This window comes from Oreochromis niloticus, linkage group LG12, assembly GCF_001858045.2.
Source record: "Oreochromis niloticus isolate F11D_XX linkage group LG12, O_niloticus_UMD_NMBU, whole genome shotgun sequence".
NCBI classification, from domain to species: Eukaryota; Metazoa; Chordata; class Actinopteri; order Cichliformes; family Cichlidae; genus Oreochromis; species Oreochromis niloticus.
The window spans coordinates 19,001,237-19,016,675 of NC_031977.2; the positions used below are offsets into that span (position 1 = coordinate 19,001,237).

The window sequence follows — 15,439 nt, forward strand, 5'->3', positions numbered from 1 at the left end:
AGCTAATATCTCAGACTCTGATGTTTCTGCGGATATGGATACACGCATTTCTGTATTAAGATCTGTATTAAAATATACATTGCGTTAAACTTGTTCTCCCTCTCGCTGGGACATTGGGGTTCAATAGGTTAATAAGTTATACTGAAAAGCATTCCAGGTCTGGGATCACGTTGAGGTTTAAAACAAAAGATACTACTATAAACCATCACAAAAAGTTAAAGACAAAAACACACGTAAAAACATTCCAGTTTATTGAGTCTAATGTTTCTCAGCTCAATTTATTTGGCCACTAGATGTCCTTGTCCTTGTTAAGGTCTTCCATCCATTACAAAAGGTCGGTTGTTTTTCCAAAACAATTGTCCCAAACAATCCATTTCGACCATCAGTAATTCTGGGACAGATGGCTTCATATTTGACTCTTTACTTGCAGAAGACTCCCGAGCCACTCCTGTGGGTGCCTCCTACACCATGACAGAAAGTTGACAAGCAAGCCATACTTGTTCAGTTTTTTTTTTTTCTAAATGTACTGTCATAAACTTTAACATTTATCACACTAACTGAGGCCTGTAGAATCTGAGAGATAGCTCTTGGGGGTTTTGCTGTTTTATCACCAATAATCCATATTATCTGTAATTACAATATCTTCTTAAAAATCAAAGAAATATTCGTTTATTTTTTTTAATAATATTTAATAATTTTATTTGACGTAAATGACACTTTAACTCTGTCATGAAAAGCAAGGAGGTCGTTCTTGGATAATTATTATTACTGCAGGCAAAAAGGAAAGCATCTTTTGTTCTTATCTTTTGTGCTTTCTCTGCCGAGTATTGTGAAACTTGATTCTGCATGTAAGACACTGAAGCCGTACTGCTTGTAGAGTAACTCATGAAAAGGATAGAATTACAACTGAAAACCCAGACAGCTCCACCACTGAGTCAGCGCTGTGTTTATTTAAAATCCACAAACAATTACTTTCTTGTTACTTCTTAATAATGCCTTAGTTATAACAGATGTGTTCAGAGATGTGTTGACATGGGCATACAGAAACATGCACTCCTTTCCACCAGGTTTCCGCCTACCTAGCCAAGCTACATTATTTATTGATTTGGCAACTGCAAGACGTAAAAATCCCTAAAAGAAGTAGAAATTAAAATTTTAAACGGTAGCTTTTACAGCTTCTTTTAGCTGTAAATACAAATCCATGTCCAAAACTCAGCGCTTTCAAAACGTTAGCACACAGGTTCTCCTGGTGACACCAATCTGTGCTTAAAAAACTTAGAACTGAGAACCACCAACTTAGTGTTTGCCCTATGAAAAGTGGTCTAATCTCATAAATTTGCAATGAATGAAAATGTGCTGTGTGGAGGCCACACAGTCTTGGGTCCTGAAAGGATTGCAACACCTCCAGGACAAATCTCAAACCCTCTTGTACTCGTCATCTTATCGAACATCCTTGTGTCATTAAATACATAAAAATTTAAGAGAAAAAAAAAGAACGCGAAGTGTTATTTAAGTTATCTGAAATGGTTCAAAGACTAGATTAATAATTCATACATGCAAACAGAGGAATTATTTTTTTCAGTGCTTTTTTTTTTCATTAACTGCAGCTGCAATATTGCACATTAACATATATAACAGCAATTATCCAGTGATTACCACAAGTCCCATTAAACAGCTGTGTCCTTGCAGCCATATTGGTATATTTCAATTTATGGCTGCTAAATTGTGCACACGTTTGAGTGCTGCTAATCACCTGACCTGTTTTTATCTACCTGCTGATCTAAGAACACTGACACACTGAGCTATAATGCAGTAAAACACGTTCTAACCTGGATTTAATCATATTGTCAAGTCAAGTCAAGTCATCTTTATTTATATAGCACATTTAAAAGACATCAAGTGTCGGCCAAAGTGCTGAACAGAGCAATATAATAAAAAAGAATTAAAATAGATAAGATGAAAACATTATGGTCAAGTCCCATAAAAGTCCAAACGGCACAGAAACCAACGGGATCGTCGCCGTCCTGTCTGCTTCTTCATTCCGGTGCCAACTAAGACGGAGAGAGGGCCAGCAGCAGTCACCATTCTTGGATTTTACTGGAGATACGTCTTAGACGGGATTGATCGGGACCAGGGGCGATTTTAGCCCATTTTTGAGGGTGCTTCAGCACCCCCAAAATGAATCAAAGCACCCCCAGAGATTTCTTACTTTTTTGACAATATTTGCTGATTTTGTGACACACTACTAAAAATATAAAAAGCATACAGTACTTGGTTGAGACATAACATTTCAACAACAAAAGTATAGATCCCCCCCCCCCTCCCAAAATGGTTTGTTCCAGCTCGCCTCTCCCCTACTGTTAGAGCCAATCTATGGAGAAATATTTTTTGATACTGTTTCAGCTATTATGTTACATGTTTGATTTTGTATAATATGTTGTTAGAGGATAGATGCTGCGCGTTTAATTTGTGTCGGGTAAGAAAACATTACAGCGCATGTGTGGTAGCAGGTTAGGATGCGCCAGAACAGCAATGGAAATGTGCGCTGTAGCAGCAAATGGTTTTTTGACCTTGACATCATTTGTTTGTATGTACGAGTCAGAAATAAATCTGGACAGCTCACATTAAGAAGTGGAAGAATTATTTTTTCAAAGCTTGGGACAGAAATTCACCACTACACCTACTCTGAGACGCAGCAGAGCGGAGGTGTAAGTGACTGGCTGAAAACAGGACATATTAGCTGCATTTAACCTGCAGTTACTCTGTATATAGTTAGGTAGGAGTCAGACCATGTTTCTTTTTAGCTGAAAAACATTAATGTTTTAAGCTAGCTTGTTTCAAAGATTCTGTACAGCAGCTTTAAATGTTTTCCAAAAGCACACATACACTTATCAGTGTTTCTCAAACTTTTTACAGTGTGTACCACCTGAGAAAATGTCAAGCTCTCCCAAGTACCACTATGAAAGCATGAAACTCATAAATCTTACAACACAATTAGTATTATTAAATTAGTCAAATTAGTATCTGCAGTAAAGATTTTTTCATACATTGTATACATTCTACCACAGGCAAAGTTGCCTCAATTTTTATATTTTTTTTTATTAATATTTTGTAATAATTTATTCGTAATAACTTATTCTGTTTTGGGAGTATTTTTTATGTATCTGTATTATATTATACATACTCATTAAAAGTGAATCTCTGTCCAAAAAATGCACTCAGTTTACTTCTTACTCACTATGAGCATCATTCATTATTCTCCCCCAGTAATTAAGGTTAGGATATGTTTTTGTTTTTTTTATTCCAATCCATTCTTCTTTTGGAGCATTTAAATAACCTTTATCAGATTTGATGGTTTTGGTACAGACTTTTCAAAAAAGTGTTTTGCTTTTCTTTCACAAATGTGGGGATTAAATTGTGTTAAAATGTACAAAACAGTGATTTCATGTTTTGAGACGAGGACCCAGGCACAGAGAGACTTGATGAATTTAAGAATCTTATGATTTAATAAAGAAATTTGCAGACTTGCACAGAGAGGGTAAAATTATGATGACTGATAATGGAGACGAAGACAACAGACGACGAGGACAGGGAGGAACAGGGGTTTAAATGCACCAAGGAGACAGTCATAGAGAACTTGGGACAACTGGAGACATTTAAGGATGCAGGGACTGACAGAGACGGGGAAGAAGTCTCATCGTGACGTGTAAAGTTTATTTTGCCTGGCTGGGCAGCTCTCTGGGTGCTCAGCACCCCCAAAGCTCTAATCCTAGAATCGCCCCTGATCGGGACTTACCCCGGATGGGCAGAGCTCCCAACTCTGCCCACCACTATGCTGTGCTTCACACGCATAGCCATGGTCTCGTCGTCCCGGGGACATAAGGCGCCATCCCGCTGCCTCTCAATCCCCTGCCATTGGCCTCTCTCGACGAGGAGTTACCTCCCCTCAGCACCAACACAGACCTCTCTGTTCAGCCCCGATCACTCTCTCCAGTGCGCGGTCGTCCGCGATCTCCGGTCCCGTTCTCCTTTGCCGGACGCCTCGGCCAGCTGCCTATAGCCGGGCCTCTGTGCCGCTCTGCGCGGCCGTCGTCCACACCGGTTACCACGCCATGTCTCGTCTCTCCTCACCTCTGTCTTCTCACGCTCTCTCTCTCTTATTAAATAGCTGTGGCGAACCCAAATTGGTCCCAGGTGTGCCAGGTTAATGATCAGGAGGGGCGGTGGAATGGGTATCTCCCGGAACAAATCACATAACAAAACAAAAGCATGCAAAAACCCAACAAAATAAAACACTACACGCTAAAAAAAAAAAAAAATCAAAGAATAAAACACATCACTACATGCAAGCCAAGTTAAACTTTGTCCATTCCACCTTATGACACATACGTATACAAAAATGTACACATTCACACACAAGCACACATACGTGAACATAAAATACATGTATACGTGTCTACACATGCAAACATCATCCAATGAGATAAAAGACCAGAATAGACTGTTCCAGAGTTTTGGGGTGGCAATGGAGAAAGAACCTGTCACCTCTAGATTTGAACTGGGAGCGTGGAACTAATAACAGCATCTGACTGGAGGAGCGCAGAGTTCGAGTGGGTAGGGGCAAGCTAAGAAGATCTGAAATTTAACCTGGAGCCAAACCATGGAGAGCTTTAAAAACAAATAATAAAACCTTAAAATCAATTCTATATTTAACTGGCAGCCAATGTAGAGATGCGACTATCGGAGTAATACTCTCTCTCTTTTTGGTACCCGTCAGGAGCCTTGCGGCTGCATTTTGAACAAGTTGCAGGCGGGACAGGCTTGAGTGACAGATGCCTAAATAGAGAGAGTAACAATAGTCAAGACGTGATGATATGAAAGCATGGATAACAGTTTCCAGGTCTTTAGATTACAGGATATTTAGTAACTTTAGAAATGCTCCTGAGTTGGAAAAAACTGCCACGAACAACTGAATGTATTCGCTTGTCCAGCTTGAGGGTAGAGTCAAAAATGAAACCAAGATTTTTTACGTGGGGATGTACATTAGCTGATAATGGGCCCAAGTCGATTCTTATAAGACTAATAGAGTCCTGCTTACCGAAAAATATAATGTTGGTTTTGTCGTGATTTAATTTGAGAAAGTTCAGAGACATCCAGCAATGTATGTCGCTAAGACAATCTGAGACTTTCTGCAGTGTACAATCAGCACCTGGTTTTAGAGAGAGGTAGAACTGTGTATCATCTGCATAAGAGTGATAGGAGATCTGGTGTTTCTGAAAAATGGAGCCTAATGGGAGCATGTATAAGGAGAATAAGACAGGGCCCAGAATAGAGCCCTGAGGTATTCCACAAGTGAGTGTAGCTGGGGAAGAGTATTTGTTACCCAGGATCACAGAATATGATCTGCTCTCCAGGTAAGAGGCAAACCATTTAAGAGCAGACCCTTGAATGCCAACACATGTCTTTAGACGGTTTAATAGGATTGTGTGGTTGACAGTGTCAAATGCTGCACTCAGGTCTAAAAGAATCAAAACTGTACTTTTTCCAGAGTCAGCAGCTAAAAGCACATCATTGAACACCTTCACTAGAGCAGACTCTGTGCTGTGGAAGGCTCTGAAACCAGACTGATATTTATCCAGAATATTATGTGTGTCTAAGAATGAGGAAAGTTGGTGGAGGACAACTTTCTCGAGAACCTTAGACAAAAATGTCAGCTTAGAGATTGGTCTAAAATTGCCAAGAACTGACGGGTCCGAATCAGTTTTTTTTAGAAGTGGCTGGACAACAGCTTGTTTAAGCAAATGAGGAACAGTTCCATTTGAGATACTGCCATTTACAATAGCGAGGATGTTAGGGCCGACTGTCTTCAGCACATCTCTGAGAAATGGAGTAGGTAACACATCCAAGGGGCACGTAGTTGGTCTCATATGCATTATTATATCAGTAAGATGGGATAATGAAACTGGTTTAAATTTGGAGAAAAAGAATTAACATGTAGGTGGTTCAGAAGGGTCTTGGGATGGGAGCGGGATATGTGCTCTGATATTATCAATTTTTTCAGTTAAGAACTTTTGAAACTCCTCACAGGTGTGCGAGGCAGTCTCAGATATGGCTGATGTGGTGGGATGCAGGACAGAGTTGATTGTGTTGAACAGAACTTTAGGATTACCAGAATTCTTAGTAATGATCTTAGAGCAATAATTTGCTCTTTCTACCTTGATGGTGCGCTGATAGTTATTTAAACAATCTCTAAACACTTGGTAAGAAACGTGGAGCTTATCTTTCTTCCATTTTCGTTCTGCTTTCCTGCATTCCTGTCTGACGGCACGAGTGACCTTATTTAGCCAAGGCGGAGTTTTACATTTTTGCCATCTACATTTTAAAGGAGCAATTGAGTCCATTATATTAGTACAAGCAGAATTAAAACATGCAAGTAGCTCATCAGGATTATTGCAATGAGGAGAACTTTCATCAAAGGTGGCTAAAGGAGATCCAGCAAAGGCAGCTGAGAATTGGGGAGCAGTTTCAGGTGTTATAGGGCATATAAGAGAGGGGGCCTGGGTTTGTTTAGAGGATGAGTGAGGAATGGGAATATTAAACAAAATAAAATTATGATCAGATGGATACACATCAATCACCTCAACACCGATCACTGAGAGCCCAGATGACAAGATGAGGTCTAGAGTGTGGCCCTGCTTGTGTGTAGGGCCGTTGACAGACTGGGTCAGGTTAAATGACTCCAAGAGTTGTGAAAATTCCCTAACCAAAGGTTTGGAGGGGCAACACATATGGATATTGAAGTCACCAAGGATTAGAAGCCTATCTGTGGTGAGAGGAGAGGACAGATCCAGCACAAACAGCTGCAGTTCAAAACTAGTGTAGTGACTTGGGTTTTTTCGGATTTTGGCCTTATCAAAGTTCATCAACAGAACAACTGAATTTCTAAAGTTATCTCACTTTAAGAAGAAACAGCCGTCTGCCACTGGCCACATGTGACTTAGGCTCAGGTACATTACTGTGCTCTGCTGCCATCTAATGGTCATTTTAGATTTTTTTTTTCATGAACCAAGGGGACGCATGTGATCGACGTCGTTTCTCAGCGAAATGACGCACAAAGGGCCGAATTCGACGATACGTCTCGTAGCGATGGAGCATGGGTAAAGGAACACCCGCTGTGGATCAGTCCATACAATGGACTTTATTAGCTGAAATCAGTCCCATCGATATAGGCCAGTATGGGCCATTTCCACCTGATAGTTTGTTCAGAAGGTTGTTATCATCCATTCAGATGGAGGATCACTTACAGGAGGATGGGAAGACTCCAGATCCGCTCTAGTTGGAATCCGATGAATACAGCAGTCATTACAGGTAAGACCATATAAATGGACAGCATTTATATAGTGACTATTAACCAGTCAGCGAGTGTCAATAATGTTAAAGTGGTCATGTTAGTAATGCATTAATTCTCCACACGATGTTCATTTACAGAAATGTTTCACAGAAACTGATTTCTCTACCAAAGGGTGAACTAGTGTGTTTCCATAGATTACCTCTGTATGAATGTACGCCTAAAGGAAGGCGTGTTTGTCTGGGGGAAGACAAGAAGCAGAAGTACTTGGGAGAGGCAGCTGCAGTGAGGACATAGCAACCTTACACTGAGGTCAGAGCTCAGAATCTGAAACAGCTCAGGTTTATATTCTAGGGGTTATAAAAAATCTAAGTCTATTTATAAAGAAACTTTCAAATAATAATTATAATCATAATTATGATTATTATTATAAAAAACAAACATTTAAGTGGATTTTCTGTCACATGTATTGTGTTAGCCCTGCAATAAACTGGCAGCCTGTCCCGCCTTTGCCTTGTTGCAGCAGGGATAGACTTCATCCTCCTGCGACCCTGAATTGGATACATTGAGGATAGCTACCTGTAGTCTGAAAAACAGTTTTGTCAAGTTTGCAGGTCTATCAGCACGAGACATTGTTACATAGAAAACACTGTTAAAGTCTCTAATTCAGTTAAGCATAATTGGTCCAGTCTGTGTGGATAAATATAGTATGTTGATGTATGTCCATTTATTCACACATTTTCTTAAGTGATTTTCCAGTTCAGGAACACAGTGGGACTGGACCTGGATATGTTAAATAAATAAACCTTACAAACCTTAACAATAAACCTGCATCCATGTATGTTGTTGTCCACAGGATGAGAAAGTGAAAAGTGACTAAATCATCTTTTTTGTGGTTTATTCTCTTCAAAACAGCAGACAAAGCCGATGGCATTCAGAAGAAGTCAGGGAAGAAATTTAGGCCGTCTACTGAAAAGGTATTTTTTCTTATTATCAAAAGACATTTGGAGTGACAGCTTCTACAACTCAGTTTTTGGTTGTGCTTAAGTAAAGCCTACAGGCAAAGAAGTCACAGTGTTGATATTCAACACAAAGAGAAAAGCTTGTTCTAATGTATTTACAATCACAGTTTTAAAAAATTCTGACTGTAAACAGCTTACAGCTTCTTAGGTTTGATATAATTTGACACTAGATTTCAGGTGATGGGATTTAATTAAAAGGTATCCCACATAATTGTTTTTCATCTTGTCATGGGAGACCCACCCCTTCCTCCCAAGTTTACTTCAGCTCAGATATTCTGCTTTTTAAAGCACCTCGTGCTGTTTCTGCTTCCATTTTGATTGCAAGAAGAAGAAGAAGAATGCTTTAAAGAAGTGGTGTTCAGGGTCTCAGTGAACAGTGTGCCAATCATGTTCACGCACTGCATGTGGTTTTAAAAGCAACATGTTTGTTCAATCAAAAACTTTGAAATATATATTGTTATTGGGAGATGTGTCATATTAGTGCATGGTACAGTTTGTTAATGAAAACTGTTCAGTTCTGTTTTCTGTTTTGATGACCACTTAGACCAAAGATACTGTTTTAAAAAGTGTTGTTTTCAGATCCTTTTTAAAAAATCTATAAAGTGCTTGTTTATTTTTTATTCAAAAAAGTTTTACATAAATGTTAGTGTTTCATTTATCATATTTTATAGCTCACACTACTCTGTACATGTCTACATTAGAGACATTTCTGTTACATATTTATGAGAATGAAACAGACTTATCAAATGTTATTTGATTAGATACACAATTTGAAGTCATTTTCATACAAATAAAACTATAATGACAAACATGAACAGCTTTGCTTATTTCTGAGACATTAATGCTTGTAAACAACTATTTTTCGAATGTTTTAATATTTAGACAGTGTATATTTGTAGGCTGAAACTATAATGTTGAACCTGAGGTGATGGCTACAGAACGCAAAGATATATATATAAATATAAAACAATATTCAAGTAATGTTTTTACCCTGTGCAGTGTGTGGACACTGTGCACTCAATCACCTCATACACTGTAGTAAACATGCACCGCTAGCTGGATGAACACCACCATCTCTCCACATTGTCACCATCTGTGAGCACAAACTGCTGCTCTGCCAGAAAATGACATATAACATACACAGAGGTGAAGAATATTACTACTATTAAACATTAGAAAGACAACAGATGCCATACTGATTGTGAATGAATAAAGTATTGTATCATTTTCAATTCAGGTGTCGCAGTAATTTATCCAAACTCGATATATCTGTCGCAGGGTTAACACATAGACACAAACAACCATTTGCACTCACACCTAGGGGCAACCTATCCCCACAAACTGCATGTCTTTGGACTGCGGGGGGAAGCCAGAGTACCCAGGAAGAACCCACAGAAAGACGGGGAGAACATGCAAAATCTACACAGAAAAACCCCGGCCTGATGGTTGAATTGAACTCAGGACGTTCTTACTGTGAGGCAACAGTCCTAACCTCTTTGCTACTGTTGTGTGTATGCTTGCTTGTTTTTCAGTTGCAGAAAAGGCAGCTGAATAAATCAAATATTGAACAAAAATATATTGTAATGTTCTGCATTCTCAAATTTTTATTCCAGCATAACAATGATCCAAAACACACAGCCAAGGTAGCAAAGGACTGGCTCAAGATAAAGCATATTAAGGTCTTGGAGTGGCCTGGTCAGTCTACAGACCTTAATCCACAGAAAATCTGTGGAGGGAGCTGAAGGTTTGTGCTACCAAAGTTCAGCCACGAAACATTAATGACTTGGAGAAGATCTTCTACAAAGAGGAGTGGGATAAAATCCCCCTGATATGTGTGCAAAAATCAAATCACAAAATCACCTGGGGCTCGAATGATTTTTTTCTCTGACTGTATCTGGGTTTTTCCACTATTGACTGTGTCTAGCGATCCTGACCTTTTTAGATTGCTTTATGTAGAGTAATGTTGCACCACTTGACTTTCAAGACAGTACTGAATAGTGCATGTCTTTGACTGGATTTGAAAATAATGCCTCATTCTGTTTATTGATAATACAAATTATACTCATTAATATTATATGGTGAGTCATCGTTCTTTCAGTAAATGCTATTTGGATAGTCTGCAAAGACTTAACATTCAGTGTTTTCTCAATTTCTATAAGTCACAAGAGTAAGCCTGCTGATGTTTTGTTTCTTTTTACTCTACACTAATACACAATCACAGGAGAATGCGTGTCTGCGCGAAATGTGATCGGAGCCACCTTGAAAGGAAAAACGAAAGAAATATTTAATAACACTGAAAGAAAGATGATACTCAAGACACCTTAAACAACCTACACAAGTTTAAAACCACAAATGTTCCAGGAAGAAGTTCAGAAATTCTTTGAGAGCCAGACATGTTAAATAATAGCAGGGGAAAACAAAAATCAGTATTAGTGCCAAGAACATGCAGGAATGCAGTAACAAAAGCATCATTACAAACATTATAAGGAAGAACACTAAACCAACAAGAATAACTATTTCACTCAATTCCCAGCCAAACCACACTGAACATAGTTCTGTGGGGAGGGGTTTCGTTTTGTTTCATGACTGTGTGACTTGGAGCCTTTACAGTTTTTTCTGAATGCTTAAACCCTGACTGTGATTCTTATAGCACAATTTCTAAAACTATTAATACTTATAGCAAAACCACTCACTGAGTTTGCAAAACTAAAAGCACAAACACTGCTTTGCACTCAGTTTGCCATTTTGTAACACACACTTTGCAAACCTGTAGCTACAATCCACTGCACAGCACTCTTTTTGCAGAACTGTAAACACAACTCACGGCTTTACACTCAATTTGCAAAGGATCAACACACTCCTAGCAAAACTATTCACATTTATGGCCATTATTTACACTATTTTGCCAACTGTCTGGCACACTGTCACATGTGAAAACTTTTTTAGATAATTAGTTCACTTTGCAATCAGCCTAAGCACTATAATACAGGTAAGCTGTGTGTGTGGAGTACAGTGGAGGGAGCAGGAAGAGTGAGAAGTAGAGGAGGCCGAGGAAGAGGACGTGGAGGTGAAGAAGTAGGACGAAGAGGACAACAAGGACAAGAAGGAGCAAGAGGAGGACGAGGAGGGGGGAGAGGAAGGGTAAGAAGAGTAAGAAATAGAATTGCTGATGACATCAGAGCTACAATAGTGGACCATGTAATCAACCATGGAGTGACCCTGAGGGAAGCTGGCCAACGGGTTCGGCCTAACTTGAGCCACTACACTGTAGCAAGCATCATAAGGACATTTTGAAATGAGAGTCGGTTAGTACAGTCACTTTGCACTAAGATTTGTAGCACTGCCATGCTAATGAGAAACACAACAATACCATAGATGTAAAATTCCAGAAGATATTTTCCCCTGTGCCTTGGACTAGAGCAGCGCTCCCCAACTCCCGGGCCTCGGACCGGTACCGGCCCGTGAGTCGTTTGGTACCGGCCCGCAAGAGTTGAGGCTCAGGTGTGAAATGTATGGTTTTCAGGGTTTTTATCGGTTTTCAGCGTTATTTTGTTATCGTTTTTATCGTTAACTCACTTTTCCTGGGTCTTTTCACGTGTGTTATGAATAAATCTTTTTTTTTGGTACCGGTACTAGTTTTATTTTGTTGTGTTTATCCGCGACACCTTAAAGGCCTGTCCGTGAAAATATTGTCTGGCATAAACCGGTCCGTGGCACAAAAAAGGTTGGGGACCGCTGGACTAGAGGACATTTCATGTGATGTAGACGAAATTTTGTGGCCAGATCCACAGAGATGACACAATGTAGACTGATTTCTTTTTTTTCCTCAGTGAAATTACTATTTCGTTTTGACTTGGAAATAAGCACTTGTGTTTGTTTTGATGTGTGTGAATAAACACCAGTACTTGAAGTTTGGATCCCTCTATGCTTACGGATCTATGACAAAAGTACGAGCTCAAACTGACATAGCCTACCTTGTGCACAGAGAAAGCAAAAGCCAGATGTGTTTTTCATTCATACCATCAGTGTGTAGTTGGTGCATTGTGTGCTTATTAATTTGATGGCTTGTGTTTACTGTCTGTTGTGAAGGAAGGAAGGCTCAGGGTTTAAATAATCAGCATCATGGGCTCATCCGATCAGAATGAGAATAAGCAGTCATCTAATCATTCACAGGGTTCTCCTTTTATTCTCAACTCAATAAAGCAACGAAGGAAAGACACACATGGACTGCCAATGCTCTGCTGCCGCCCCGTGTGGGAGTGAAGAAAGAGTGAGCCAAAAGTGAATGCAGTCCTTATATAACGTGTGACAGGTGAGTGCAATTAAGGACAAGCACCACACCCAATCAAAGGTGAGAGAACTAAACAAGGTGCATCTGGTGAAGTGAGTGGGTGTGTGGAGATGTGCTAAAAGGTGGGTCTTTACAACACTGTCTGATACAAAAATACCATTTTTACAAAGGTGTGGTGAGTTAAGCAAAGGTTATTCGCTTTTACAAGAAAACTACAATGTTTTGCTGATTGGGTGAAGAGTTTTCTTATTTGTGTGTAGAATTTTGCAAAAATAGCCAATAGTTACGAAAAATGTGCTCAAGCCATCAGAAAAAACTGTAATATATCAGTGCATATGTTGAAGCTTGGTAGTCTTTTGATTTTCCACCAGTAAAATGATTCCATGTCTAGATCAGTTAGAGGTTGGTTCAGGAATATTTTTGAGTCTGTCCCAGTCAGTTTGAACTCTTTTGGTGGATTCTTTTATAAACAATAACAACAAGAAAACTAAAGAACCAAACAGCCAAATGATGTACAGTCATGTGAAAAAATACCTTTTCACAAGATTCTACACCGCGAAGTACACCCCATGATTCAGTAGCTTGTAGGACCGGTTTTAGCAGTACAAGAAAAGGAGATTAGCCCTTTATATTCATTGTACATGTGCAACTAAATTGTGTTGGGCTTTTTATCATTCATTAGTAACGTGAATAATTTCATCCGTCTTTCACATCATTGTGAAGAACGTTTTTCCCACTCTTCTTTAGGTCAAGTCAGGTGTCTTTGTTGTCATTTCAACCATGTGCAGTGTTACAGTACACATTAGTGAGACAGCGTTCCTCAAAGACCAGGGTGCTACATATAACAGACAATCAACACAGAACTACATAAAGTGTAAGTGTGCAGAAATTGCAAAAAAACAAAACAAAACCAGTGCAACACCAGAACAGAATGATACAGACACAAGACAGTGCAGACACAACAGTGTGCAAGAGAAAAGTGCAACAATGGCAATGGGTTGTGCAAAAAATAACTCTGTGTGTGTGTGTGTGTGTGTGGCATTTATGGTCTCAGGCATTGCAACACCTTGAGTTGTTGCAGATTTGATGCTGTGGTTGGGATGATTGTCTGGTTGTGTGACCCAATCTGGTTGTAGCTGTGGGACAGATGGCTACATATTTGACACTTTAATATTTTGATATACAGGGGAGTCCATGGCCAACTCAGTGACTGTAATGTGCTCGGATCCCGTGGCTTCAATACATCATTCCTCCATCACCATGACTGAAAGTTGACAAGCAAGCCATACTTGTTCAGTTCTTTTCTTTTCTAAATGTACTTTCATGAACTTTAACATTTACCACACTAAACGAGACCTGTGGATCTGAGATGTAGCTCTTCATTTTTTATTTTATTTTATTTTATTTTTGCCATTTTCTCTGAGCATTGGTCTGCCCTTGAGGTGAATCTGTTAAGATGCCTGAATGCTCCAGACCAGCAAGGTGCCAAGCCTTCTGATTTTATAGAGGTGTTCACACCTGCTGATGACCAGTAAATGAAGTGCATTTGATTGAATCCAATTTTCATAGGACAGCAAAAACTTTCTTTTTCTGTTGAATAAAGTTAAATTACTACACCTGATGACCAAGATAAAATTTCAAGCAGCAGAAACTTCAGATGTTCAGATAATATAGATAAATAAAGTTTGATTTATCAGAAATGATGAAAGCCAATCAAATTACGTTTTTCATTTGTTTGTTTGTTTGTTGGGTGGGGGGATTTGGGCAGGTAGTATTGTCACCAACATTCAACATTTTTTGTAAGCACAACATAATGTTCTTAAAAATCAAAGAAATGACAAATGTGCAGTAATAAAATTGTTCATACATTATAAATAAAATATATTCATTTCACTTAATCTAATGACACCTTTACTCTGTCATGCAAAGTACGGAAGTTATTCCTAGGAAATTACTACTGCAGTCAAAAACAAAGACATCTTTTGTTCTTGTCTTTTGGCATTTCCCTGCCAAGTATTGCAAAACTCTGTACGCTCCATGTGAGATATCATTTACCTTAGATGCCGTGGGCATCTAAGGTAAATGATGAACAGGATAGAATTACTACTGAAACCCAGACGACGCCAATGAGTCACTGTTGTGTTTATTTAAAACTGTCATACACTTACTTCCATGTAGCTTCTTAATAATCCCTTAGTTATGACAGAGATGCATTGAAATGGGCACACAACCAGGAACAATAACTCTGGGCTATCTGTGCTTCAATCGGGTGTTCACATACCTACCCAAGTTTCATTCTTTGTTGACTTGTCACCTGCAAGATGATGAACAGATTTGGCTTCAGTCACTATTTTTAGCTTCTTTTACCTTGAAATACAAGTCTATTTCCAAAACTCAGCTTTCAAAATTTTCGCACACAGGTTCTCCTGTGCTCCACAAACTTTAAACTGATAACCACCAATGTAGTGTTTGACCTATGAAAAGTGGTCTAACCTCATAAATTTGCCATGAATGAAAATATTCAGTGTTTAAACAAGTAGATGTACTTCTTTACGACTTCATGCACATGCACATATTTTTTTTATTAATATGGTTATTTCTGCAGCACGGTGGCACGGTGGTTAGCACTGTTGCCGCACAGCAAGAAGGTCCTGAGTTCAATTCCACCATCAGGCCGGGGTCTTTCTGTGTGGAGTTTGCATGTTCTCCCCGTGTTTGCGTGGGTTCCCTCCGGGTACTCCGGCTTCCTCCCACCGTCCAAAGACATGCAGTTTGAGG

The 15,439-nt window shown here is 39.2% G+C and overlaps 1 long non-coding RNA gene across 3 annotated transcripts; it reads left to right on the forward strand.

Annotated features, from left to right (window-relative positions):
* The first annotated feature begins 12,597 nt into the window (after positions 1 to 12,597).
* LOC109204593 (uncharacterized) lies at positions 12,598 to 14,379 on the forward strand. 3 transcript variants are annotated; one of them, XR_003222341.1, is made up of 3 exons: positions 12,749 to 12,783; positions 13,409 to 13,535; positions 13,848 to 14,379. It is a non-coding gene; the product is annotated as an uncharacterized LOC109204593 (long non-coding RNA). The 3 variants fall into 3 exon arrangements; XR_003222342.1 differs by lacking the exon at positions 12,749 to 12,783 and adding an exon at positions 12,787 to 12,831; XR_002064100.2 differs by lacking the exon at positions 13,409 to 13,535 and having other exon boundaries at positions 12,598 to 12,783.
* Positions 14,380 to 15,439: the final 1,060 nt, after the last annotated feature.